The 27,366-nt window shown below is 39.1% G+C and overlaps 1 long non-coding RNA gene across 1 annotated transcript; it reads left to right on the top strand.

Moving 5' to 3' along the window:
• Nucleotides 1-5,110: 5,110 nt before the first annotated feature.
• On the top strand, nucleotides 5,111-6,884 carry LOC136439627 (uncharacterized). Its single transcript, XR_010756552.1, has 2 exons — nucleotides 5,111-5,335; nucleotides 6,322-6,884. It is a non-coding gene; the product is annotated as an uncharacterized lncRNA (long non-coding RNA).
• Nucleotides 6,885-27,366: the final 20,482 nt, after the last annotated feature.

The raw sequence follows: 27,366 nt of genomic DNA on the forward strand, positions 1-27,366 counted from the left end.
TTCTGCTATCATCTTTCAGAATGACGAATTGATTCTTGACGACAACTGATATTTCTAAGATTTGTACCTGTAGGTAAGGTACACCGGTAATCAAGCTCACTCTACATACTCAACCAATATATCTGTCTGTCATGTAAGAGGGTTTTCAGAGATTTGACGTCAGTATCAGCTTTGAACCTTAAACATGCAGACCTAAAATATAGTGCAATCAAATAAGTAGATTAATGTTGATAGGGTCTCTACATGCAAAACACGTAAAATGAGGAGGCCTGTCCACTGAAGGTTGGCATAAATGGTAATCAATATCAGGGATGCTTTTCTTTTACCTGAGATAAAAGGATTTCAGTTACTGCTAACTGTTGGTGAATAATAATGGGAACTCTTTCCAGAAAAAAACAACTCGGTTTGCATTACATGGCCTAAGCTTGAGTGAACGATGCAAAAGATGGTCACAACAAGATTAACATTGTCCAGGTAAGCTTCCTTTATGAAAGTTATCATATATTTGGATACATCAGAAAATGAGTGTGTGCTTATGCTTTACCCTTTTGCTTCAAAAGCTTATGAGGTCTTATATTGATTTCTGTATCTGTATTGTTAGTGATGCAGGCTGTACAGAATTAAGAAAGGGAGCTACTATGACAGTTTTTTAAAGTTGACATTTACTAGCTAGGCTCTAGTATAATGCCAACTAGAATAACATCAATTCACATAATTTTACCAGGTACCCTAAGAAAAGGTATGATACAGGCCTTCTCAAGAATGTCTTGAACATTCTGGATATCTGAAGCATGCATACCTTGGGGATTACTGAAGACATGCTGCATCTCTTCAAATCTTTCCTATGTGGCGACCATAAGGTACCCGGCAGAATAAAGAGACTTGATGTTTACTCATAAATAATTTTTAGACCTTCTTATATGTAATGTAAGCCTTAATCCTATCCCAAGAATAAATATGTGACATACATATTTATTTACTACATAAGCATCGCCCAAATCTTTGAAAACAAAGTTTTATGTCTTGCTTTCATTGGGGAATCTTTATGGGACTACAAATAATGAATCTGACCTTTTTCCAGCACAGTCACTATAAAGTGTAAGTGCCTGCTGCATTAGATATCTCATGAATCTTTGCTTACACCAGCTAGAAATGGCTCGGCACTCCTCATGAATCTGATGAGCCTTACTGTTTTGCCTCCATCAGCCTTATCGCCCTGCATCCCAACATGCGGAGAATACTGATGTGTCAGAAGAAACCACTGTGATTTGTCCTACTGGTATGTAAATAAACCTGTATCATTTTCTTGTTTTCTTTTCACCCACAAAAAAATCAACGAGACCGTCTGATATAGATGATAGTTCATATACTTTATCATCATCCTCTCCTCCTTAAATAAACAGCACTATGATAGCCCCCTTTATTGAAATGGTATCATCTGGAACATGTATCTAAACACCTCGCCGATGATATAGCTCTCTGAATTAAGGGACTTGAAGATAATTACAACCAAGGGAATGTCGTTGGCGGCTCTGGTGAAGAAATAATGATGCATTCACCCTTCATACATGCTATCTGCATAGCTGCTTTTTGACCCTCTGATTCATTATACATTCCTAGTACGCAATCTGCTTGCATTTGCAATCATTCACGGCAAGAGTCTGTACAGCAAGCAGTAAAGCTGTGAGGAGCTCTCCAGAAGAGGGGAATACAGATTAGTCTAATTCAGTATGAATGAAAGAACGGAATTCAACAACTCATGTTAATCATGTGACCACTCCTCACAGCTTGCAGACAAAATAAAATTTAAAGGTTTTGGTGTGTCTCTAAATTTGAAAGTACGTGTACATGCCCATGTAGCTTGAGGCAGAGTAGTGATTCTTATATTAAATTCTTTTGCTGTCATGGAGGTCCGTTGAAAGAATGCCCAAAATTGCAAACTGTCATATCAGTCTAGAAAAAAGAATGACAATTGCTCCACACTCATCTCAACTTCAACATGGTAGTATACTTTCAGGGTTATGGTTACAGAAGCACTGCATTGGGAATGAATATCACCATACAAATATGTTCAAAATAGTCATGTAATACATTCAAAGGAAACATGAAAGTCTATGGTATCAAATCTAAAATTTGTGATCATAAAAGACCCTTGAAAAGAGATTTACACTTTGAACTAGTATTATAATAACTATGCAAAATGTTTAGGAATATCACGCTGCATGCCTCTTAACCACCAGCCCTTATGCCTAATGATATTTCATAAACTTGACATCTGGGAAAATTTCCTGGTCTCATCCTGTCTATATTTGTTGTTTTTGAACAGAGGTTAGCTTCCCAGCTAATCGTATCATTTCCCTCCCTAGAGTGCGGCGGACGTCATCATGCTTTGGCTACAAAACTAACAAGGTGAAAGCAGACACTCTTGGGTCTTCATTAATGTCAGCAGTCTCTGGAACCCACTTTGCTAATCAAATTCTCTGTCACCAAACCTGTTACTGTCCTTAAAAGTTTGGTACTGTCTCTAATCCTTGAACAATGAGGCAATCTCTTGCACGAATCAACTGTCAAAGATACTATATGTGCATTCTATATTTCCAGATTAAGATATTTTTCTGTCATGAGATAATAGAAAACTAACCACTTACAAGAGTGGCAAAGAAGGGGAAAAGAAGTGTGTTGTTTGGCCTGGTTGAAACAAAATCTGTTCTATTTCTTAGTCATGTTCTTGGTGCTGAAAAAGCCTTCCCCTGGCAATATCACCAACAGGTTCTTCTTTCAACTACTTTTCTATTCAGAGTCATCAGCATAGATCAATGATTAGCTGTAACCCAATACTCTTAATGACCTGTTGTGTTTCATGAAGGGTTTTTGGTACATTTAGTTATCAATGGGGTGTTACTACACACGGATTCACAGTTCATAGTGTGTTACGCCAAAAGGCGGTTCCACCGGCTATACAGATACAGTTCAGCAGATTATTCATTCCACATGGAAAAGAAAAAAGAAAGACTAGTGCATTGATTTCTTGATTTTGTTAACCTACATGTGCCTCTTGCTGACCCATACACTCATACGCATACACTACAGGATAATATAGCAGAAAAAGGGTTAAAGAATGTTCAGTTTATAGTGATTTTTATTCCTTTCAGATTTAACAATTCAGTGCTTCACAGTGAGTCCTGTATCCCGAGACACAGCATGAACCAACAGTGCAGAGAAGCCTTCACCGCTATATCATGCCCTCATGTTTGACAACACTCATCCCAAAGTTTGCCCCCAAGAACTCAACTCTAACCATCTAAGTCCTGGTTGCCACCACCTGTCTGTCATGTAACCTGCTTCTAACATAGCTAAACCCTTATCCAGGATCAACCCTGGCGGTCATCCAGCCCAGAGTTCCTGCCCTGCTTTCACAAGCGGTAAGCCTCTGTGTACATCGCAACAACTCAAGACATTGGCGTGCCAGGCATCAGGGTCTTCCCACAACTGGCATGTTTGGTCACCCTAGTTCCCGGCGGTATAAACCCCTGGCTTCCACAGCTATGCGGTGGCACGAGGTGAGCAGTTGCAGGCGTGGAGCCCACTCTGTCGGCAGGCGAGGAACGTGGACACTGAGATAAGGCTGTCATGTATTTGGCCTGGGGATAAGTCTCTGGACTTACGAGCTGCTGCAGACGTTAACTATGAACAGGTGCATACTTCTACATGTAGATGTAAGGCAGTCCAGCATCTTTGCTGCTGGCAGATTTATTGATTTACAACAAACAAAAGAAACACTGTAGAATTACAAAGTTTAACCTTCAACATTAGGCATTTGGAACAAATTGCTAACATAGATTTTTGTAGCCTTCTGCACTGGGCATTGTGAAGATACATGCATCATAGAAGAACACATGAAGTTTAAGACTTGACTTGCTCAACTGTTATCTATTCCTTTACTTGCTTTACCACTCACATGTATAAAGACAGCATGGGCCTTCTGTAACTGTCAAAAATTTCTACACCAAGCTGATATTTCTTAAACATATATCTAGTATGTGTGTATATCCATTTCTAGAAGAAAGCACTCAAAGATTACAAGATAAATTCTATGTCTTAATGTGTGTAGACGTCCCCATAACACAATTCACAAATGAAATAGAGGGAGGGGAACATTCAAGAATACTTGTGCTGGATCTATGGCTCATATGATAACCCCTGATGGTCTTCTACCCATATACATCTGAGCTTTATCTCTCCCTGGTGGTTTACAAGAAGTATGTCAATCTTTGAACTAATGCAAATGCTGGACTTGCGCCAAAAAGCCTTTTCCGGCTTCAAAGATTTCACAAAGCTAAATCACTGCTAAATTTATATCTCCCATCGCATTCTTGTGACACCAAGATGCATGTCCACATGCAAAGGGTCAAGAACGAGCCATACGTTTTCCCCTTTTTACCTGGAGAATGTCAGCGCACCCATTGACACATCTGGCATTATTGCACATTTGTGACATAGGAGATCTGTCAACGTCCTGACATCAAAGTTTTCAGGGACCTGACATCAAAGCCTGAAGACGGTTTTACCAAGGATTGCTCATCTTTAAGTGTGTTTACATGGTTGGTAGTACTGACACTGCTGATTTGAACCACAGGCATTCACCTCTTCTTGTTAGCATTACACTGTCTTGTATTGGTAACTGCCTAACTTTAATCCAGACCTAGTTCCTCCAGTTCCTTGCGAGAACACTGGGTAGTTACATGGTTTCCCCAGACATTTGTACATGCAGAGACATTTAAAAAAGGGGCATAGCTCTAAAGTTTTCAGGCTTAGAATGCATTACACAGCCATCAAGTCTAGTCAATCACATCGCCTTAAAGTTCTAACATTTTGTTAGCTTTAGATAGCTAAGGTTATATACATGAAGGCCCCAAGACTTTCATATAACTGGCTATTTTTCTCACTATGGGGAACCAATTCAACAGCCAGACAGCCTATTTGACTTCCAGTATGGCCACACAGAAAGACACATGGCTAAATTCCTTTATAACTTACACAAGTCAATGACATGATCTTTATATGGGGCCATTTACTGTTTTTTAAAAACAAGCTTCACTACAATAGCATGAATCCCCATTTTTTTCTAAGTGCTAAAAGCCATTTGCAAGAACGACTTTGATATATGAAAGTATTCAATGAATTTTGAAGGTTCAAAGACGTTCTTGTTTGTTTGAAACCCTGTGACAGCCTTTCATCTGGAAAATTGCAATGTTCAAAGAAGGAATGTCTGCTGAGACAACTGATCCATGGCAGCAAGACACATGGCAGATCTGAAAGTTCTGACAGGATTACGGTACGTAGAATCAATGCACTGCAGTAACCTTTAATTTGCTAACAATCACTCCTATAAGTTTATTCACTCAACCGCTAGTTTCTGGATGTACATGTACTAGTAACTGTTTGGTAAACTAGTGAATGACAGTATTTACTCAGTACTACATGAACATTCTGTATTCAGTGCAGATTGGCCTGGTCCCCTAAATCTGGGCCAAAAGTCAAATCTCCTATGTCTCCAATCATTCTGGTAGATGGGCCTAAAGGATATTTCTGAAGGCGAAATAGAAGACATACCTAACAACTGGCACTGACACAATTTCTAAATGCCTCTATCGATTTGGACTTGATGCTGCTGAATGCTGTTGAGTTCCAGCAGAAACCATGCTACTCAGTGAGCAACAGTGCTAAAATTGAAGACTTAAGGCCTAATGTGATCTATATGAATCACAACTGTTCCATGACTCCTATCCCATATCCTTTCCTCTTTCAGTCACTGGCTCAAAACAACACTGCAATACATGTTTAACTCACTGGACAGATAGCTACATGTAATTTAGCTGGTCATGAAGATACTGATTTTCGAGAAATACATACATGTAGTGGCCCTGGTTCAGCGAATATGTAATAGAAATAAGTGAAAAAAAACCTTGTCCTCTATTCCCTAGTTATTCCGAATTACCAATTGGAAAATGAGACAGGCTTAAGTAAAGCATGATGTTTTCCTCTTTTGTAACCATGCCTCATAATCATAGAGGCACAATATGCTGGAATACGTCATGGCATGATTGTGTATTTGCCTTTACTGTGTTTTTTTCTTTCCATGCATCTCCATGAGATTTTTCATGCAACATCTGGATCCACCTTGATTTCAAAAGAAGACATTCTACCATTGATCTCCTATTAGAAGCAATTACATCTAAGTAAGCAACATTAACAGACAAAACAGGTGGTCAGGTAAAACATTCTGAATGAATCTGACAAGGACATTTTCCCCCATTATAGAGTTCCTACCAGCCAAGCCATTGGGGGAAAAATGCTTGTCTGCTTTCACTCACAGCTCAATCCACAAACAAGCCGGGACCTTTGAGTTTATCAGGTGCCGAATGACACAGCGCTGACAGATCTGGAAACCCAAAGCAAAACGTGCTTCGGAAATGTGCCTCAGAAATGTGCTCCATCAGAAACTTTCCCCTGCCAAACAGACTGGCTCCCATCCACCATCTGTGACAGAATTGGACTAAGTGAGCATCCTACTGAAAGTCAAGAGTAAACTCTGTGTGACCTTCAAATGTGTTATACAACATGCAAGCTTCAATAACCTCATTCCACCCTTATAGGTTACGGTATTCATGAGTCCTTCGTTATGTAAGATTCACCTACAATATGTAGATTTGTTACTTTCAGATATGTATCTTTTGTTTCTTTTGATACGTTAAGTAATTTCTTCCTTGACATCATTCGTTTGGGAAATTAAGAAAAGAATCCTCTACATTGATTGAAAATACATGTCTTTTCAGTGAGTTAATCACAGGTTACAGTAATACATGGTTTAGATTCCTCCACAACCCACAGTAGCCGTTACTAATAGTTCCAACAATGTAAGCACACACATTAATTAACCTGTCTGCCAATCAATGTCACCCAGGCAGTGGTTATATCTAAGGTTAAGTTGCTGGTACATGTACGTACAGTGTAGCTGGTACATTTTTCTTGAGCTGCTAATATGAATAATGAGTTTTCCTCCACCCCATTGAACACCGTGCTGCTGGTTAAGTTGTAAATGTTAACACTTCTGTGAGGTAACTGAACTATCAATTCTCACTATGCACCATTTTGATATCACCATTTAACAGATGCAACGTTTTCTGTGAACCTGTCACTGATAAATTTACAGGTTGATAGAGAATTCATTATCTCATGCAAAAGAAATAAATGCTGTAAGCATATATTTCCAGGTCAGTATATACCATGCAATTTAAAACGTTTTTTTGTACAAATATATTATAATGGCTTGATATGCAATTAGCGATTTTCTTGTTTTAGATTTCAGGATTCTAAGTGAATGCTTTGAGTTTTTTTTCAGCCGTAATATTTTCCCAGCAATGTTTCTTAAGATAATTGTTCTACACAAGTGAAGATTTCTTCCAGCTACAAGAGGCCAGGGTCACATCCTAGCTTGGCATGTAAAGCCCATACATCACCCCCTCTTAGCTCTTAAACAAACAGAGATCAATCCCAGGGGACTGCCCCTCACTTCCTTTCCTGCCTTTCTTGGTAATGGCAAGTAGGTTGAAAAGGTACATGCACTCCTGTAAACCTACTTAGCCACATGCCTATCATACATTGTACATGCTGACATGCAGGAGTGAAGGAAAACCATGACCATTTGCAGTACGTTTTACATACAACAGGTGGGTGTAATAAGACTGCAGTCTAGTATCATCAAAGCAGGTGGATTACTTCATACACTGAACAGTAGTTATTTATTTTGTCTAGATACTCTGTGATTCTAAGCCAAATCAAACGCAGTGATTTATTGATACTGCTGCCCAATTCTTCAGGAATGTAAAACAAGCAGCCATATTTCTGCCATCAGGGTTTCTTCAGGCTGACAAGTCCAACCCAAGATTAATGATCTCAAGAAGTGAGAGGTATTTTCCCACATCAGTAGGCCTGTCTGCTGAGGGAATGTGACCATAAAAATCAATTATGCATCCATCTGTTCCACCTTTATTCCATAAACGTTCCTTTCAAAATATTTACACAACAATTTTTCCGCTTGCAAAGTACTGGTAGTGGAAATCTTAGTTAATCTAAGAGCTCCCCATATCTAAGAAGAAGATTACTGATTGGGCTGGGTGTAAACAAATTACTACCCAGGGATATCATGAATATCTAATGCTTAATCTCCAGCATAGCTCACCATATGGGTATAAGTACCTTATCTGTAGGGATGACAAATAGTCAAGCAGTGGAGCACAAATATCTAGTACTTTATGAGCTTTGTCACAGTGCGATCTATACAACAGTGTGCAGTACAATTTTGCTCTCGGCCAAATCACTTGTGGTATTACTCAAATCAGCACGCTTCAAGGAGCAAAAGTCCACCTGCTTGAATTGTCCGATAAATCCCCTGGCATTTCACCAGACATGCATGTTCAGGTTCCCGACAAATATCATTTTCACCACTTGGCAAGAAATTTGAAAGCCCTTTCAAGTGAAATGGCCTCTCCGTGCCGTTAGCACTCCATACATCTTCATTTGTGCTTGGCATTTTCCCAACTGACTCCTTCAACTAAAGGTTTCACTCTGTTAGTGAGGACTGCAAAGTGTCAAGAGACATTCCAACCATTACAGGAAGGTGTCCATCGGGGCTTCCATCTTACAGAGGGTGTAACTTGTTTCTGCAGAAGAAAAAGGAATCCAACAGTAGTACAGTTTCTCTAGACTATCAAAAGGCATTTATATGATGTTATGATATTCGTAGATAACAAAAGTCATTTATTACTAATTGTTGTTTATATCAGGCTGCTCAGAGTGCTTGCCATTTTCCTGTGATACCAACAACATTCTCCACTTTAATCTTCATTCCACTCATCCAATTTCTTTCAATTAAGCACCTTAGAAATTAAAGCTCTTTTCATGTGACATAACACAATCATGATCATACTACCACAACCATATACTTCACAGCTCATGTACACAACTAGCACATCAAATCCGGGTCAGTGGCTGGAGAGCTCCATGTGTTGAAAGAATGTTTGTTGGAGCTAATATGTCAATGCATAATTCTTTAAGATCAGTACGGATAATTCCATGTGTCTAATCACCCACTCAGGGGAATACCCTGCCCTCTTCCTTGATACAGCCAATCTAGATGTAAGAAGCTAAGGATTAGCATACATAAATTGTATATAGAAATGTCCAAAAGTGGCCCGGTTTAAAAGTTGTTCAAAATATCATAATCGTATGATGATATACACACATGTAAGTCAGAGATAATGGCCCCTTCCCATCCTTTCACTCATAGACTTGATCAGGCAAGTATACTGTAAATGCAGAAATATTCCCATTCACAAATTTTTACCCACCATTTTACTATTTGTTCAGTTGTAAAACTCAATAGCCACCAAAATAGATGATAAAGGCCTGCACATACCTAAAAAGTGTGGTCACATGTTATCATAAGTTACAATTTTTCATTTATTAAAACTATTTCTCAATATCAATTCATAACGGGGGGTGCCCAAATATCGGACGTTTTTTTACGCGCTGGAACTCATGGCGCTCCATTGCTGGTTGCCAGAGAGTGGTCAGGTTTTAATGAATGAATTTTGAACACATTCATCTAAAGACCATACTTGGACAAAAAATGTATTCATACTGTTCATGGGCCCTTCATGCTCCGCGTTACATGCGGAAGACGCTGTGAGACATTTTCACGAATGTACCTTCTGATTTAGTGCTACGCCAGATAGTGTGCCTAACTTCCTACGCTTTGGTAATTTTGCTCTCTTCGGAAGTTAGTGATGAAGTTAGGGAAATGTAAATAAGGCTTGAAGTCTGCTATATTCTAGCTTTCTTTTGACCGGAAAATTTTGACTGTGTGCACTTCTCACGTCATGTGAGAAGGGCTATATCTAGCGCATCCCAGTTCATGTTTCCACGGGAAATAGGCTACTACGCGGCCCGACGTACGTATTGAATACGGCCCGACTTACGAAATCATTACGAATAAACGACACCGCTGACATCAACAATACTCCGTCTACTTATTGGGAAATATCTTCGCCATCTCTGTATTCAGTTTCCTTTTCATAGACGGTACCAATCACATGTTAGAGCGTAACAAAACTGTGCGTTGAATCGTTTCGCCACCATCGCGGCCCCCAAAAATGGCGGGAAAACAACGTCGTCAGACGACAGCAATGTTTACGTTGTTTTTCTTTGGTCGGTTTTCTTCTCAACAAACACTTAAAGACCCAAATTTTTAGTGTTTTATGAAGTTATTTTTCTTATGTGTATGATAGCTGTGTGACTTATGTATCTGCTTGGCACAGGTGGTATATTTAGGTGCCGGGCCGTCTAGCTACGCAGTGACCCTCTACTTAGCGCTACCATCATTATTGTCAAAATACTACTTTTCGACAAAACAAGAAATGAATATGTACACATATGTTTTGAATGTAAATGACAATCATGTGCATGAACTTGGGCTATTTACCTTCCTTATCAGCTTAGTTATTGGACACAAACACGGCGTACTTATGCAAAATAAGATCAGTAAAAAATCCGTGCGATGTTAGGGCGCGTCGATGTTCGGGCGCCCCCCGTTATATCACATAACAAAATGTAATTTTGTTACTGAAAGTATAGTTACTGTACTAGATCAAAGAAAGGGGTTCATTGCATAAAATGAGCCATACAAAGCTGAAACTTGAATAATCCTCTTATTCTTTATGTTATGTAAACCCTTTAATCTTCACCCCAGACTATTTGCACACAAAAAAAATTTTTTCCTTGTTGCTACAATTTTTTCTTAAAAAATCTGAGAGTCAACAAATAAAATTAATGTGGCCTTAATTCATCGTAAGTATTGATGATCTACTCTCTGTAGAATGGCAAGTGACCTTGTAAAAATGTTTTATTCATTATAGACAGAAAGGTGGACACACCTTTAAAAAAAAAACTGGGTTGGTGATGCATGTATACATGTAGGTTGCATTATATAAGATCCCAAAGGACAATATGGCTTCCCTGCATGCTATCAGTGGGAAATTGCTGGAATAATATACAGTAAATCGCAAGGGCAGTATCAAAACCTGTTCCAGCAGGCTATTCATAGATATTCAAATTGCCGTTAGTTTAATGTAACTCCCTAATGTACCGTAATTAACAACCTCTTGTCTTGACTGTTTGAAAATGAAACACCTGATTGCAGATCAACCATTTGAACTGGACAAGCCTTAATACCCAGCCCCAAACTACTAACTCAGAGCATACATCTCTGAAGAAGTATTTCAATAATACTAACGGATTTTGATAAGTTGGATTCATACAGGATTATAAGGCATTAACCCAGATTTAGGGGTGACTGATTAGATTTTTTTTATCAGCTATAATCTAGGATATGCACTGGAACAGACCTATGTTGTAATCAATAGACAATTTTAGTAGAAAATGTGTGATTACAAGAAAAATATTTCTCTTAAACTTTAAACTGCATTAAAACAGCCTACCCTGAAAGGTTCATTTTCCAACTCACTGACTTGACTGATAAAGAAAAATAAATGTGTACATTAAACCTTACAGTGATGTTTCACAAGATGGAACCTATCACAGCCCATCTTATTCATCATTCTCATGCCCACACCATCACATTTGCTGAAATTCTGTGGATAAAGTTTTGATTCCTCCATAGGGAATTGCATAAAAGGACTTCAACTCTACAGGGAATATGCAAAGTTCAAATCTATCTCTGGTGCATAATGACAGTTGTAACTGTATACTGTAAGATCAACCGGTATTGAACATGTTTTGAACGACTGCTGGCCAAGTGCATGTAAAGGTACCTCCCGTTCTATGCTGCCACCCCTTATAAGGCGACATCCTCGACGATTTCTATGTTGGTCCACAGTTCTTCCGAGCCAATCTTCCCACATATAAGGGACTGTTTGTGAACAGTGATATTTATGATGGATTTTTAAAATATATGATACACTTCTACAGTTTCAACTCAAGCCTAATTTCCTAATTCTGTGTGATCAGTATTTTCTCCTCTTATTAGCATTACGTATAATTCTAAGATCCTATTTCTTAGAGAGTCTTTGTATCTGGACTTACATCTTCACCAGCATTGGCTCATTTGGTGCCAAAATTTGTAATTAAAAAATTTGGTTGAATTTTGTTACAGATCTCGACTAAATTTCTCCATCTTAGCTCTTGTGAGATGACATGGGAGATTGCCAATTGTGTCCAATTAGACAGGTTATCTACTAAAGTCTAAGGAGGGATGGCATCCCAGAAACAGGGACAAGCTTCAGTTTCACTCAAAAAAATTACAGATTATTCCAATGTTTCAAGCCTACAATTCCTATGAAGGAAATCATCTCACAAAAATTCCTTTTGTAGAACTTTGCATCATCTTTCACTTTCTTGTGGGAACATGCTTTCATGAACCGTGACATCTCACGGTGAAAATCAGTTTTTATAATGTTTTAGATTTACATTTTCATGCTTCAAGAAATATACTTATCTTATCATAATGTACTATTGTGTAGAAAATCCACAGGACAAGAAGTACTGCAAAACGTACATAGACTGAAGCTAACAAGGACAGCTGTTTCTCCAGTGATGGACATAAGTGTGATGCTACTTAATACCCTCAAGCCCTGGATGCAGTGAACCTCAATGCCTGTAAGTTATCATGTTGACAGAATGCATGCAGAAATAGCAATATCTCAAAACCTACTTGTCATTGGTATGCGCTTTTCATAGGAAATGATGATGGTTAAGATCATTCTATATTTAAAGGAGAAGAGCTATATCTTTCATCTGAAAAGAATATTTTTCGACTGTCAGGGCCTAACAACATAAAGCCAATGGCTATACTTTCAAAAAGTTCACATCTCCACAGGGGTCCTCGAGGGAGAGTTTGCAAAAAGGTCCAGATGAAGACATTACACGTTTCTGTACATCTGGTTCTGCCCCAACATAGCCTCAGGGTAGGAAACGAGAAGAAATGCCTTTCGCATTTGCAGCCAACACCAATTAGTCCTGGGGTACATCCGGATCACGGAATTTGCCAGATGTGGTATCGCCAGTGATATTGTAGAGAATAGTGATGTCGATTATCTACTCTGCATTTCGATTTACATTCTTTGGATTAGATGCACATGCAGATAAAAGGCTGCTCAGTGGATGATGTAAATCCCACTGATACGGATGAAGCTTCTTCAATGTCAATTCTAGGAATGACCTTGTAAGCTGCCACTGCTTAAAAGAAGCAAGTTGAAAGTATGCCTGTAAAACATTACACCTATCACCTAATGAGTGATTTTGTTTTCTGGTCCACAAAATGAGCACTCCTGAAATAGTGCATGGAAAAGTGTGAGATAAACTGAACCCTGCACTTCAACCAAGTAAAGAGATAGGAAACAACACGTATACAGGGAATAGATGTTCATAAGCACAGCAGCAAATAGAGTAGCACATGACTGAACATCTATCTTTAACAAGCTGCTAAATATACCTTAGTCTATCCTCACATGGCCTGCAGAAGCAAACCCATGCCTTTCTCACATGACTGCACTGCATCTAGTCCCTTCTTACAATTGATGCTCACTAGATACGGGTAATGGAAAGGTTGGAGTTACTCAGAGATCCAAATATATTGGGTTTGCACACATCATAGAGAGTAGAAAATTGACCATACTTTTTTAAGCAGACAAATAATACCTTTAAGGCAACTTGAACAGTAAAAAAAGATTCTTAGAATTATTGTTTATTAGTAATCAGGGCAAAACTTATAGAATTTTTTGACACTCAAGTCATTTCACCTTTCCAAACAAAGGCTGCTTCCCTGTCCAACACTCTGTAAACTTTGCACTGCCTACAAGTTTTACATTCAAATCAAACTAAAAGCCCATTTTATGAGCTGTTATTCCGGTCTATTGCCGTTTAAGTTACAGCTCATCGCCGGTCAGATTCTCAGGTGTAACATTTCGGAGAACTCCAAACAATACCCCAATCAGGAGAAGTGAATGGAAAGTTGACACCTGGGGGATACACAAAGTGGGTGCTATTCAGCAATGGCAGTAATCTTGATAGGAGCAGCTCCCTAAGGATTATGCAGAGATCAACACTCCACAGTAATATTGCTACAGGGATGCTGCCCTTGGGCTATGAGCAATCAATGGTCCATTAACTCTTGACCTTGACTGATGAGAAAGAAGAATCCTCGGGCCATCTGGACATGCAGGTGCCAGAGATACATTTTGGGAAGAGCACGCCTCTTGTACATGTACATCAATAAGTGAGAGAAAGGAAAGAAATAAGCTGCCATACAATGTCTGGTCGTGCTTAGTTTGACCAGAATTATGTAATGGTTACTTACGCTATGAAGTGTATCTTTTTTCTATAGATGCATGATATTTTTTAGATGAGACAACGCAATTCATCCATGCAACAATAACGGGAAATTGTCAGATTGTCAAAAAATCTTTGATGATCAATGATCTCATGTAATGTTAGCACCAGACAAGTGGGAAAACTGCAGGTGGCATATTCCACAGTTTGAATAAGCCATGGAAAATCACCACCATTGTGATTTTCTAATAAGGCATATCCATAAGACTACGAAATGACAAGGAAATGAGCTGACACTGTAGGGTTTCCCCTGGCAACACGCTGCTCCAGCAATCACTGTCAGCATAATCACCACTCTGTTCTGCCTCATCAGACTTCACTTCGAGTTTCCAAGGCAACTTTCTCCGAGAGGACACTGCACAAAAGTCCTAAGGTCTGCCTGGTAACGCATCAAAGGACATGCCTTTCCCCCTCTGGGAACGTGGAGAATTATACAAATTAGCCCTCTCTTAATCAATAGCCTGTTTTTCAGCAGTCAGAGCCAGTAAGCCTCTGAGCCTTGTCTCCTTTACTGTCCAATATTGAGGTAGACAAGCGTGGGCAAAGAAATCAGATCTAAAAGAAAAATCAATGAAGAAAAAGCAGATGATATATTTCAAAATCTTCTCATGTAGACTATGTTTCATAACCTTTTACATAGTCAGCATATGGTTAATATTTTCAGCTTTTGAGGCAAAAATTATGTAAAAGAGACACAGTAAAGATATGCAATACTCATTTTTGTACATGTATGTAAAATGACAAACATGTTTCATTACAACACATGTCGAAGCAGACAGAAGTTCCCACATACACTTGTTAGCCAGCGGACACACGTATGCATAATTCTGTACCACGGAAGTTTCTTGCTAATGAAGCTAGTGTAGAGGAAAATGACAGGATCATGCCTCCAACAGGAAGTAGGTCTCTACATTCAGCTCACACTATATCCCTTGAGATTGCAGTATTCAGAAGGATTCGAAAGCGTAAGAAGCCAGACTTCCTTTGCGCCAAGGGGAGAGTAGACATATACACTGAAAATCATGTATAGGTAGCGAGGGGAAATTGACAAATTTATTATAATATATGAATGAGAAAAAAAGGAGGGACATGCTAAACAATGCAATACCAAGCTGGCTCTTTCCTTAGTGCTGAATGCTTTACGTTTCCAACAACCATAGAAAATTTGACTCTCAACATGCTTAGCAATGCATAACTAAACTTGCACTTTCCTTGGTGCTAAATGCTTTCCATTACCAACAAACCAGAGAATATTTGACTCCCAACATGCCTAGTAATGCATTACTAAGCTAGCACTGTCCTTAGTGCTGAATGCTTTCCACTACTGGCCCCAAAAAAGGGAAATTAGTCCCTGAACATGCTAAACAATGCAATCCTAAGCTTGCACTTTCCTTGGTGCTGAATGCTTTCCGTTTCCAACAAACTAGAGAACATTTGACTCCCAACGTGCTTAGCAATGCATTACTAAGCTGGCACTTTCCTTGGTGCTGAATGCTTTCCACTACCGGCCCCAGAAAAGGGAAATTAGTCACTCAACATGCTTGGCAATGCAATACTAAGCTGGTGCTTTCCTTGGTGCTGAATTCTTTCCATTACCAACAAACCAGAGAACATTTAACTCCCAACATGCTTAGCAATGCATTACTAAGCTAGTACCTGCTTTGGTGCTGAATGCTTTCTGCTACACACAAATGGATTTCAAATTAGCTATTCAGCTCCACATGTGACATTGAGAATGACTGATTGCATCTGCTCAAAAAGAATGGACTATTTCATAAATGGCACATTAGATGTGGTTGTAAACTGCCTGTAAACTCTACATTGCACACCTCCAAGGAATAATGGCCTAAAAGACCTCAACCCAGCAAAACTAGCATTTCTAAATCTTTTCCACCTCAGCTATAGATAGAGCCTGTGCAATTATCTTTACGTGACTAACCTCTGACCTAAAGAAACAACTCAAAAAGACGGTTCCCTTTCATATGAACCCTTTTGTCAGCGGTATTTCCAAGAAGAACGTGCATTTCCTACGAGATCAGCTCCACCCCTAGAGACAAAATGGTGACATAAAATTGAGCACAGTAATAGGCTGTATTTGAAAGGCAACCATGCAGAACAGATGGAATCTCGGCTTGAGGGAGCAGCGAGGCAGGACATCTTATTACTCTTCCTAGGAGCTTGGAGACTACAGGCACACCCATACAATAGGTGACTTTTTCAGCAGTCAACTCACTATAGCTAACATTTTCTGCAGAAACAAAGTCCATGTATAGAATCTTTCACCTACAAGATGTCATAAACATTATAATAAGAGACTGGAATTGAACCTTGTCTAATATCATTATATTCATTATATTCATTGATTGAAAGAGATGTAAACTTTTAGCTATTGTGAGAAAATATAGGCAAATAGTACAATAATTCTGTCGCCATCAGAAGAGTCTGACAAGATTTGCTGGAGGTATCATTTGCTAGTAATTACGAATGTGTCACACAGCATATCCTACTTCTAATGCTCCAATGTGTTACAAGTCATGTCTGATATGAATACCACGGCAGTTTCTTGGTGAATAATATTGCATAAAGCTGAGTGCTATTCTCCAAGGTCTCTAGAGAACTTCAGATTTCCTTCAACCTATTTTACAGCCAATAGGGAGATCTTATGAATGTATTATGAGCACTTCCTCCACATATGGACGAAAAGCTGATAAACGCAGCAATTACACCAAAATAGTAGCCAAGGTAGGGAGCATTTTCCGAAGATTTTTACGGATTACTACGAGAAGTTCTTCTCTAATGTACTTCCTAAATGGCAATCCTCATTTAATCACTGCCCCTTTCTCCATAGGCCAAGACTTTTGCATCCATAATTTACTCCCTTACTCATTCTGTCATTTTCATTTCTCCCATCGAGGAGCCGTTTCTTGTTATCATTATTTCCTTTCCTGTTACCTGATTACCTTACAGTCAGAGGCAATCATAGTCTAATGCCCTTGGGAGTGTCTTTGTCTCCAAGGACAAAAAAATGGCTACTGATTAATGTAAAACACCTTTGATGTACAGGGAATATTAACTAAGGCTTGAAGGTCATACCCAACAGCACGTGACTTTGTGTTCCTAAGGTCTGCATGCAAAGGATGATTCTAGCAATTTGTCACTGTCTATAGGAATGCCAATAAATGTATGTTTGTATCCCACTAGTGTCTGATCAGGATGACATAAAAACATTTTTTTCAGTATATCTCCACGCATTGAATGTCACTAGTGTAATACTCTATCTCTCTGTTGCATAATACAACTGGCAGGATATGAATTTTATTCTTTCCTTTCCTTTTGGGACAAGATCAGTGGAACTCTATCAATCCACTGAAGCCTATACTTGGCTTCTTCGGAACATGAGGTGAAAACTGTTTCAAAAGAAGGCAAGAAAAAAACATTATTCTGACAGATGCCATGTTATCTGTTGCACATATGACTATATATTGAGCACATCTGGAGCCATGATGGAAATATGGAGATGTCCTTCCATTTCAAGGACAGGTCAGGTCCCTGATATGAATTTTCCCATCCCCGTGTAACATCCCGAAAATCCACTTTTGAAGACATTGCAATTACAAAGGCACATAACAATTGGAATCTTTCTGTAAATGTCTACATACATCACTGGGGACGGAAACAGTACCACCAAGTGAATTCATTGACTTCTAATTGCAATGAGGCGAGGGCAAAAATGTTGTGTAAGCTGTATTTTTCTTCACTCAACTCTTTGAGTGACTAATTTGTGGCATAATCTTTAACTTTCCTGTTGATTTCCTTTTGCAAATTCATGTCTTTTGCCATCAACATCATCAAATTTCTCATTTCCTCTCCACACTCCTTCCATCCACCCATCTCCTGTCTGACAAAGCCCAGCTCCATTTTTCCTGGGAGAGAGATATCGATCTGCCTAACCCTTCTCCACACAGTTTTGCTTGAACCATCAGGTATTCATTGCTTTCTGCATGATCTCAACGACATCCATGATTGCGTCTGACATCCCTGTGGTCTCTCCTATTGATGTCACACCTCAGCTCATTAAATATTGACATCGCCATATTATTAGCAAACCCCAGCTAAGTGCGTTACAGCAGAATGAATTTATAACACTGTCAATTTACGCAGCGAGTAAGTTCATTTTTGATGAGCGTACATGTGTAATTAGATTTTAAGTATGTTCAAACAGACTGATGAATAGAACAGATTGACTTTCTGTTGAAATGTCAAATTTACCAGCTCATGGCCATATCTTCTTGCTTTGTGGAACGTGATTTATTACACAGTACTTTTTGTTGAGTCTGTCTCATAGAATCATAATTTCATGAGTACACTATATCTTGTACATGTACGACATCCCACTTCAGTCTGCAAGCCCCAATTTTTCAAGACAGTATGGTGCAGACTCATGCAAAAAGAATCTGAAATCATTGCAAATCATGCTTCCAGAATTTAGAAAGTACCAGTGGGATTCTCTAATTAAAGTGAGGCACCTAATATCTGAATCAATACCTAATAGACAGTCAAATTCTCATTATGACAGCATCCTGTGTTATTAGACTAAAATCGTATCTCCATGAGCCTGTCACGTTCAGCAGCCCACTTCTTGACTAACAGAAAGGAAAGTCAATATTCTGTCCCATAGGAGGTACTCAAATCCATGTGCAAGTGCCATAATCAACACTAGACAATTGCTAATCCTATCAGTGAACTGTGAACAGATATGTCTCTATGTGTCTTCAAATATTAACCACACTTTTTGACGGGCAATTAGAAAGAAAATCAATTCTGTTATGAGATCCCGCGGGAGGGAGGTTTGTTAGCAGCGTGTGGGATCCCTGCGGACGTATCTATATGCAATCAACTGGCAGCCGCAGACGTCATGACTGGTGAGAATGCACACAACAGTTGCTCCTCATCATCTGTTGCATTTGTTCCCTCACCTTCAACAGTTACACAGCTCACAAACTGAGACCAGACCAAAATGGTGAAATGAGCAAATCTCTGCTTCATTGTTGTCATGATTTTGTATCAATTTGCTGTAAACTTTACACATACAATGAATCTCAACAAACGGATTACAATTTCTGTAGCAGTCAACAATTATATGTAATTTGACTGCATCAGAATAAAGAAATTCATTATAAAATCTGATATGTCCCAAAAGATACTAGTTCTTGATCAGGGCTCGAAATACTGGGTGCATGTGCACCCAGTGCACCCAATTTTGGAGCTGTGCACCTAATTTTTTACTGTGGGCGCACCAGTGCACCCAAATATTTTCGTACGGTTTAATGTGTAAATGTATCACTGCACACTAGTAGACAGCATATTCTTGACATCTAAGTGCAAGAAAATAATAAAATCTTTGTTGTAGTACTTGTTTAAGATGTTGATGTTAGAATTTGAGTTAATTTGGATTTTGAAAGATTCAAAACTAATAGTTACATTCTACTTTATTTTATGTGGTGCACCCAAAAATTTTTTGGTGCACCCAATTTTTTAGGTTGGGTGCACCAGTGAACCTATTCCCAAAACTGAATTTCGAGCCCTGTTGATGATTAGTAATCTTTGTTATTTTTTTGCAGCCTAAAGACAACAGACTGCTTTTCTACATTTTAAGATTTGTTGTTGTTGTTGTTGGTTGGTCCATTTGCCAAGTCACAACAATAATGTCTATCATTAAACTCAGTGATATATGACACATGATTTCGAACACTGTGAGCTTATGAAACAACATACAATGGAAGAGTACATGTATGTAGATGTAGACAACGGTTACTGAGTGTGTATAATAAAGGTCACCACAGGCACAATGTATCCATGTACACATGCATGTATGCATCCAGCCATTATGACTCAACTACCATAACCATAAAGCATGTATGCCTCTGATGATTGCTTCTTTCAGGAAGGTGACAGTAACCTTGACTGAAAGAATGAGAAATCGTTACCTCCACTTGATGCGATTTTCTGCATGAAAACACAAGTAATAGCTCTTCTGCCAGGATCTGCCATGATTCTGAAAGATTGCTGCCGAGACCAAAAAAGCAAATATGGTAGGAGATGGAGAAAAATTATGCTTCACACCTCACAAAATAGCTGCCATTACAATGCACGTAAAAGGGTTTGCTTAGCTGCATTCAGAAATCATCGGTTTCTATGAATTCCTCTCCAGACTCTAGGCGTTGTCACCTTTCTATCCAGTGTCATCACAATCACATTACCTCTTATAAGTCATGCCTAACAACTTTAATGGAATCTGGATCGATATACGTCTAAGGCTGACCATGACTTTTGGGAGCGTACCAGACTTCAAAGGCATCCATAAGCAGTGAGCCCAGTCTTTATATTCCACAATAGGGTCCTGATGAAACAGCGTGATATATCTTTAAGAGATTCTTTTTCAATTTCAGTAGCTTTTGCATATCATGATTGTATACAACAGAGTAACGTTGCATCTGGACCAGAATACAAATAAGAACTGGAACAGGAGCGGGTACAAGAACAGAACCAAGGTGAAACTACAGTGATCGTTAAGAAAAAAAAAATAAGATAGAGATTTAATGATGAACAAAGATTGAAGTAAAAATAGCATATTTCCTGAGTTATTTTCCCATCTACAAACATGTGTGAACTTGCATGAGTTAAAATAAACGGCACTTACTGCATATCAGCCCTTTATTCAAAAACTGTAGTAAATGTTGTATACTTAGAAGTATAACATATGAAAGGCAAATCCGGCAAAAAGTCAGGATTTCGAATTGATTAGAAACAACTGGAGGTGAAAAAGGAACTTGAATAATGACAGCAATTGCATCGGGTGCAAAAAGTGATAGATTTCATCAGTGGCAGTGACAATATTTCATAATTATTTTCGCATAACCAATCAAATCTCCCATCAACTTGCAATATGGGACCATTTGGTGACTCTGAATATGTGTCATCACATCTGGTGAATGTGGAAAGGCCTTGAAAATCAATCCTTTTGAATATTTTTCCATGTAATGCCATACACGAAACATTAATAGAAGCTGCCATTTTCTTTTTTGCTTCAGAAATCTATTGTAGATGTTTCAATGCCTGACTGTACCCATTTTTGCTATACCAAATAACACACTAAATGATAAATGCTGGAGGCACTTCTTGTTTTCTTCCTATCAGGCTTTTCAAAACCTGAAATAGAAAAATAAAGGCCAGAAGTAGAGAGTTATATAGTCGCTCATCTTAATCTCCCACAAACTTTTGCTACTAAGCAGTGCTTCATTCAAGGAATATTTCTGAGATGTCAAGGATTCACAGTTTCTGAAGTTTTTGTTAATCTGCAGTCTTAAAGAATTTTCAGACCCAAAAACAAAGTCATCATCACTGCACCACTGATAGAACCACGCCCCTAGATAGGAGAATCTTTCTAAAATGAACATCTTCTACCAGGCTGAAAGCAGTAAATCCTGAGGTTTGTACATGGTATGATGGAAGTTACAACATAACCTCAGATGACATCATGAATCCCAGTGACAGAGACCCTCTGGGGATTTTCTCGGTCACAAATCATCCACATGTTGTATGGGACCTGCCGGCAAACAAGCTGTCATTACCATGTCTATGATGTATGGGCTCCAATAATCTTGCCATGGCAGCAGCAGCAACCGAGTTGGCTGCCCGAGATGTTATAAATAATTCACCACAACCTTTCAGGAACAAAAAATACACATATTTCATGGTGATGTTGATCACATATTAGACCTTTTATTTCATGCCTTTTTGCTGCCGCATATATTATGGCAATGCTTTGCAGCTCTCACTACAGTAGGCAGACCTCAACGGAATGATGCTAGAATATACACAGCAAACACAAGCAAACATTCTGTATGTGGTGTGCATGAGGATTCACCATACTTCAGAAGCAACAATATCAATTATGTGGATGGAAACAAAATTATCACAAATTAAAGTGTTTCTAAATGCTTACACATCGCACGTAAGCACGTCGACTACCTGCCTACCTACCTAAATTCTATAATTTGTTTATTCAACTTTATTCTATTCACATTCATATTGGTTGGTTAGTTGTCATAATCAATCTTGAGACTCTAAACTCCATACATAGCATGGCTTTTCCCCATGCAGACCATAAGCCCTCACAGCTGTTTTACTCCTTGGTGCTATTGAATGAATCTACATGTATGTACCCAGGTGTTGCCCTCTTTCAGAAATGGGACTTCTATTGGAAGAAGAAAATAATTGCCTCCATATATATATAGCACTCTAATGAAAGTACATGTGCGTGAGGAATCCTGCCATTACAGACATTTTCAACGTTCTCCCTCCTGCCTAACCAACATGAATGGAATTCATGCCATATTAGGACTTGCCAGAAGATAGTGTAATGCATTTCCATAATCACCTTTTGAAAAAAAAGTTATCCTGCATGCATAGGCTGGAGGTGTTTTTCAGAGAATGTAAAACGTACAGCCATGCATAGCTATATACATGTATATGTCACAGTAGAGATGGCGATTCACAACAATCAGCGATTGTCCTAGGACAGGTCACGATCGCCGTTTGTCCTAGGACAGATTGCGATCGCAATCTCTACTAGTAGAATCGGCGATTGTCCTAGGAGAGATCGCGATTGCAGAATTTGTCCAAGTAGAGTCGCCGTTTGTCCTAGGACAGATTGCAATCGCAATCTCTACTAGTAGAATCGGCGATTGTCCTAGGACAGATTGCGATCGCAGTCTGTCCTAGGACAAACGGCGATCGCGATCTGTACTAGGACAATCGCCGATTGTCCTGAATCGCCATCTCTACTGTGACATATATATCAGCTACATGTACAAATGCATGGAAACGGCTTTTCCTTTTAGTACCTGGGACATAACTATGATTTTATCTATTTTATGCATAAAATTGGTCAAAATCTCTAAAGCAAAACAATAAAACAAATAGACTGCATAGTGTATTCCTGAGCCATCCTCAGCATATCACATTGCATCCACACATCATAAGCCATTAAATGAAGGCATGACACCATCTGGAAAGTTATATAGTCAACGCGCATCTTCCCAGAAGAAAACAGAAGAGCAGAGAAGCATACAGGTAGTGAAAACAGCATATTTCCCTTTCCCCTGTAGGGTTATGAACATGACTTCAAGATGGATCCATCATCAGACAGGTGGGCTTTGTTATGCTACAAATTAATGAAGTATGACAACATTTCTGCATTCACTCCTTGTCCTTGCTCCGCACTGCCTACAGTGACATAATGGGTGCCGTGATCCACCGGAGACCGACATCCAATAAACATGCTTACACAAGAATAATGAACTGCTGATGGCACAATACAGGCAATATCATCCAGTACACTGTCTCCTCCCTTGGGTCGGGTTAAGGGTCATATAGATGTCACAAATCACGATGTGTTCCCTGTGATCTGGATGCAAGAGCTAATATGTAGGACCCAGGTTTACATGTATCTGAATGTGGAAAATTTTAAAGGTTATCTCTATTTCCTCTGACTTGTTTTGATGGGGTAATTTTGATGCTCTGCATGAGACATATTACAGATACATCATGCCAGCAGGGATAACAGCTTTATTACAGGGATACACAGGATAAATCGCCATATTCAAGAGTGATGCTATCAGCCATGTTTTATTCATGAATCACAACACAAGGTGTTTTTACTAAGCATGAGAGACATAGGCATCTAAAGAAAGTCTCAAATATGAAAAAAAAACATTTCAGTTAGATCTAGAAGTAACTTTCAAATTGCCTTTTCAAACAAAGAAAACACAGAAATGAAATGAAACACTGATGACACACTGACTTTAAACCATGTAATCAAGTCTTAAACTTTTGAACTATTCATTACTTTAACTCAAGAGTTACAGCTATATTTCTTAATAAATTCCAGTGGAAATAGAAAACATGCCAAAACATTGTAACTCGAACTTTGGGTGGCCCGTATGTATATTTGCAGGTCAAGAAAAGTTCAAACTGGACAATGTCAGAAACCACCCTATCAATGGAAACAGGCCACCAGGCCAGAGTATACAAAGGAACAGCACCAGGGCTGAGTAGTGCCTTTTTGTGCATCAGTGTGAATGAGTGTCCTTGTTTCTTTTAAGCTAGTAACCAGGTCAAAGCACCCAACAGTGGCTACACAGTATGCAGGCGAGAGTGGCCTGAATACAAGGTTGGGCATTATCCATGGGCCATGAGATAATCTCTTCTGACTCAGACATGTTTACTAACCACAAAAAGTGCTGGCTCTGCCGGGACAGTTCTGGGATAGGGGTACACTTGATAGGTGATAAAAGGCCTTCTGTAAAATGGTCAGGATCCGTCAAGTAGTTTTGAAAACATTTATGACACTTCTGTATGTATGAAGCTTTGTCAATTAATTTTCTGCAAATTAAAAATCATATCCCAAAAATTCAATAGATGTGGCCCTATCAAGTTTTGAAACGTTACCTTGCAAATGGACATGTTTTGTGAGTGGGTCAGTCTGTCCCAAAGAGACTCATTATGATTTTCTGTTAACATTTAGACACCAACTGTTCTTTTTGTTGGAAAAGAATTCCGATATTCAACAGACATCTGAACAAATGAAAATCATGGAAAAATTTGGGCACATGCAGTATTTGTAGAACTTTCAAAAAGAAAACAATTGTACCTTTTTTGGTACATGTGAGCTCATTCTAGCTGCTACCAGCAAAGGGTAATTGTCAGCGCACAAGAATTTTTCCTCACAATTACTCAAGTGCAGTCTGAAAAGAATGGGACATTTTGGCCAATCGTTACCAGGGAGGTTTAGAAAGGGATTGTGCAAAAAAGGTCTTCAAAGAGACTTTCAAACACTGGCAGCAACAAAAGCAGTTGTTTCAAATCACATTTACATGGAAATGAGTTACGTAGGCACTGACGTGAATAAGTGAACCAAGACTGATAAAAGAGCTTCATTTTTCTTTGAAACTTTCAGAAAGAACCTAGTACTGTAGAATGCATTAAGTTTGCAGTGATTTAATGTTTGCAGTTTACGTAGTAGCCTGACACTGTGAACATTAATCAACTGCAAAAAATGCTTGTTCTGTCTTCTTCCCACCTACCACCTTGTTACAAAACAAACTAAAACATGACTTTCTCCCTACCACCAAACTAAATCACTGCAAACTGAAATGCATTTACAGTAACATTTTTCCTCCTGCCAGAAAGACAGCTGGAAACCCATCTCACAGTAGCAGTTTACTCTGCTTCCTAAATAAACAAGTTTTAAGGCTCTTCCTGCTGTGGGATCAACCATCCATCAAATTTGTTTGGATAGCAGGGAAAGTCAGCAGGGGGAGGGTTAACATGTGTGGAAAGTCCCATTAACCCTCCCAGTGACACAGGTCGTTTGTTACACCCTGGCTCTAATTAGCCCCCCTGGTGGGAGGGCTGGTTCCTCCTTCAACAGGTTAGACCAGGGCAGGGGTTTATTTCAAGTTGTTCATGTGTTTCTCCTCCCTTCTAAAGAATCTAAAATGCCAACAGAATTCGCTTCTCAGACCCCAAGTCTGAAGTTTATCAAATCATCAACATTTTGTGGGTTTAAAGAGAAAGAACCAAACTTTCAAGAGAAGATACGGTATGGGATGTGTGGGGTGTCATCTACAAGACAACACATATTATCAGAGAGGGATGATAATTTGTTTATGTACTCTGTAAATAGCCTGAGTAGCCAGAGTGTCATCCTGTTTCAGTTCCAGGCTCTGCCTTCACCAGGAAGAGCCTGGAACTGAAACAGGATGACACTCAGGCTACTCTGTGAAGGGGAATCATGGGCCAAGTATGCAGGGGCATGGTATGGCATAAAAAGAAACTGAAAAAAGATGGTTTTTATCCATCTCAGTTGAAAGGTATTCATCATGTAAACCATAATGTTATTCTGCCAGACCTTATTTCAGCTTATGTAACATTTCCTGTAACTGTTACCCCTAAAACAGCAAAGGATTCCAGAGAGGGCATGGGTCACAGTGAAGCAATGACTCAGAGGCATACCAGTAAAGCTTGGAAAGAGAGCAATGTTTTGCAGCTTTTCTGGCAACAATTCAGCATATAATCTTGATCATCAACCACCTGTATACACAGGCACCCAAAGCCCAGTCTTTCCGTATTTCTTGAATTAAATTGAGTCTCCTTAGGCAGACAGGAAAGCAATATTCTCTGGCAGACAAAAGACTGATCAATGAGTACACAAAATACCTGTGCTACCATGCCTTTAGGTTCATTATACATGAATGCCACGTCATGTGCTACTTTTAACAACTGGTTAACCAGCAGCTTACAATTCCAACAATCTTAAAAACCCCAACGAGTTTGCACACACATGCAAAGTGTGCTTGCTATCAAAATATTACTTGTCTTGAATAGGACCTTGCTGGGTTCGTTTGCTCTTGCCTAAGGGAAAAGGTGACGAAGATTGACCTGTGTAACCCTGACATCATTTTGGGTAAACAATCCATTCAGTAACACTCCCTTTGTGTCATTTATATAGAGAAACTTGCAACTGTTTATACATGGGGGCCTAACTACTGTGCTTGAGTGTCTGTAAGGGTCAAACCAAAGTACACCATGGCAGGTGAAGGCTGTCAGGCGTACATGCAGGTCCTTGGAAGGAGGTCAAACCAAATAATACCATTGGACCCAAGACGTTTCTTCAATGTATTTGCACATCATAACGTAATTATGATGTGTACTTCTTTCTAGACATTGAATGAAGAGTTCAGGTGCACCAATTCATACTGTAAATGCAGAAATGTTCGCGGTGGTTTTATGTTTGCGGTTTTCGTGGTGAACTCTTCAGCGCGAACTTAAAACCAC

This window comes from Branchiostoma lanceolatum, chromosome 8 (genome assembly GCF_035083965.1).
Source record: "Branchiostoma lanceolatum isolate klBraLanc5 chromosome 8, klBraLanc5.hap2, whole genome shotgun sequence".
Classification (NCBI taxonomy): Eukaryota; Metazoa; Chordata; class Leptocardii; order Amphioxiformes; family Branchiostomatidae; genus Branchiostoma; species Branchiostoma lanceolatum.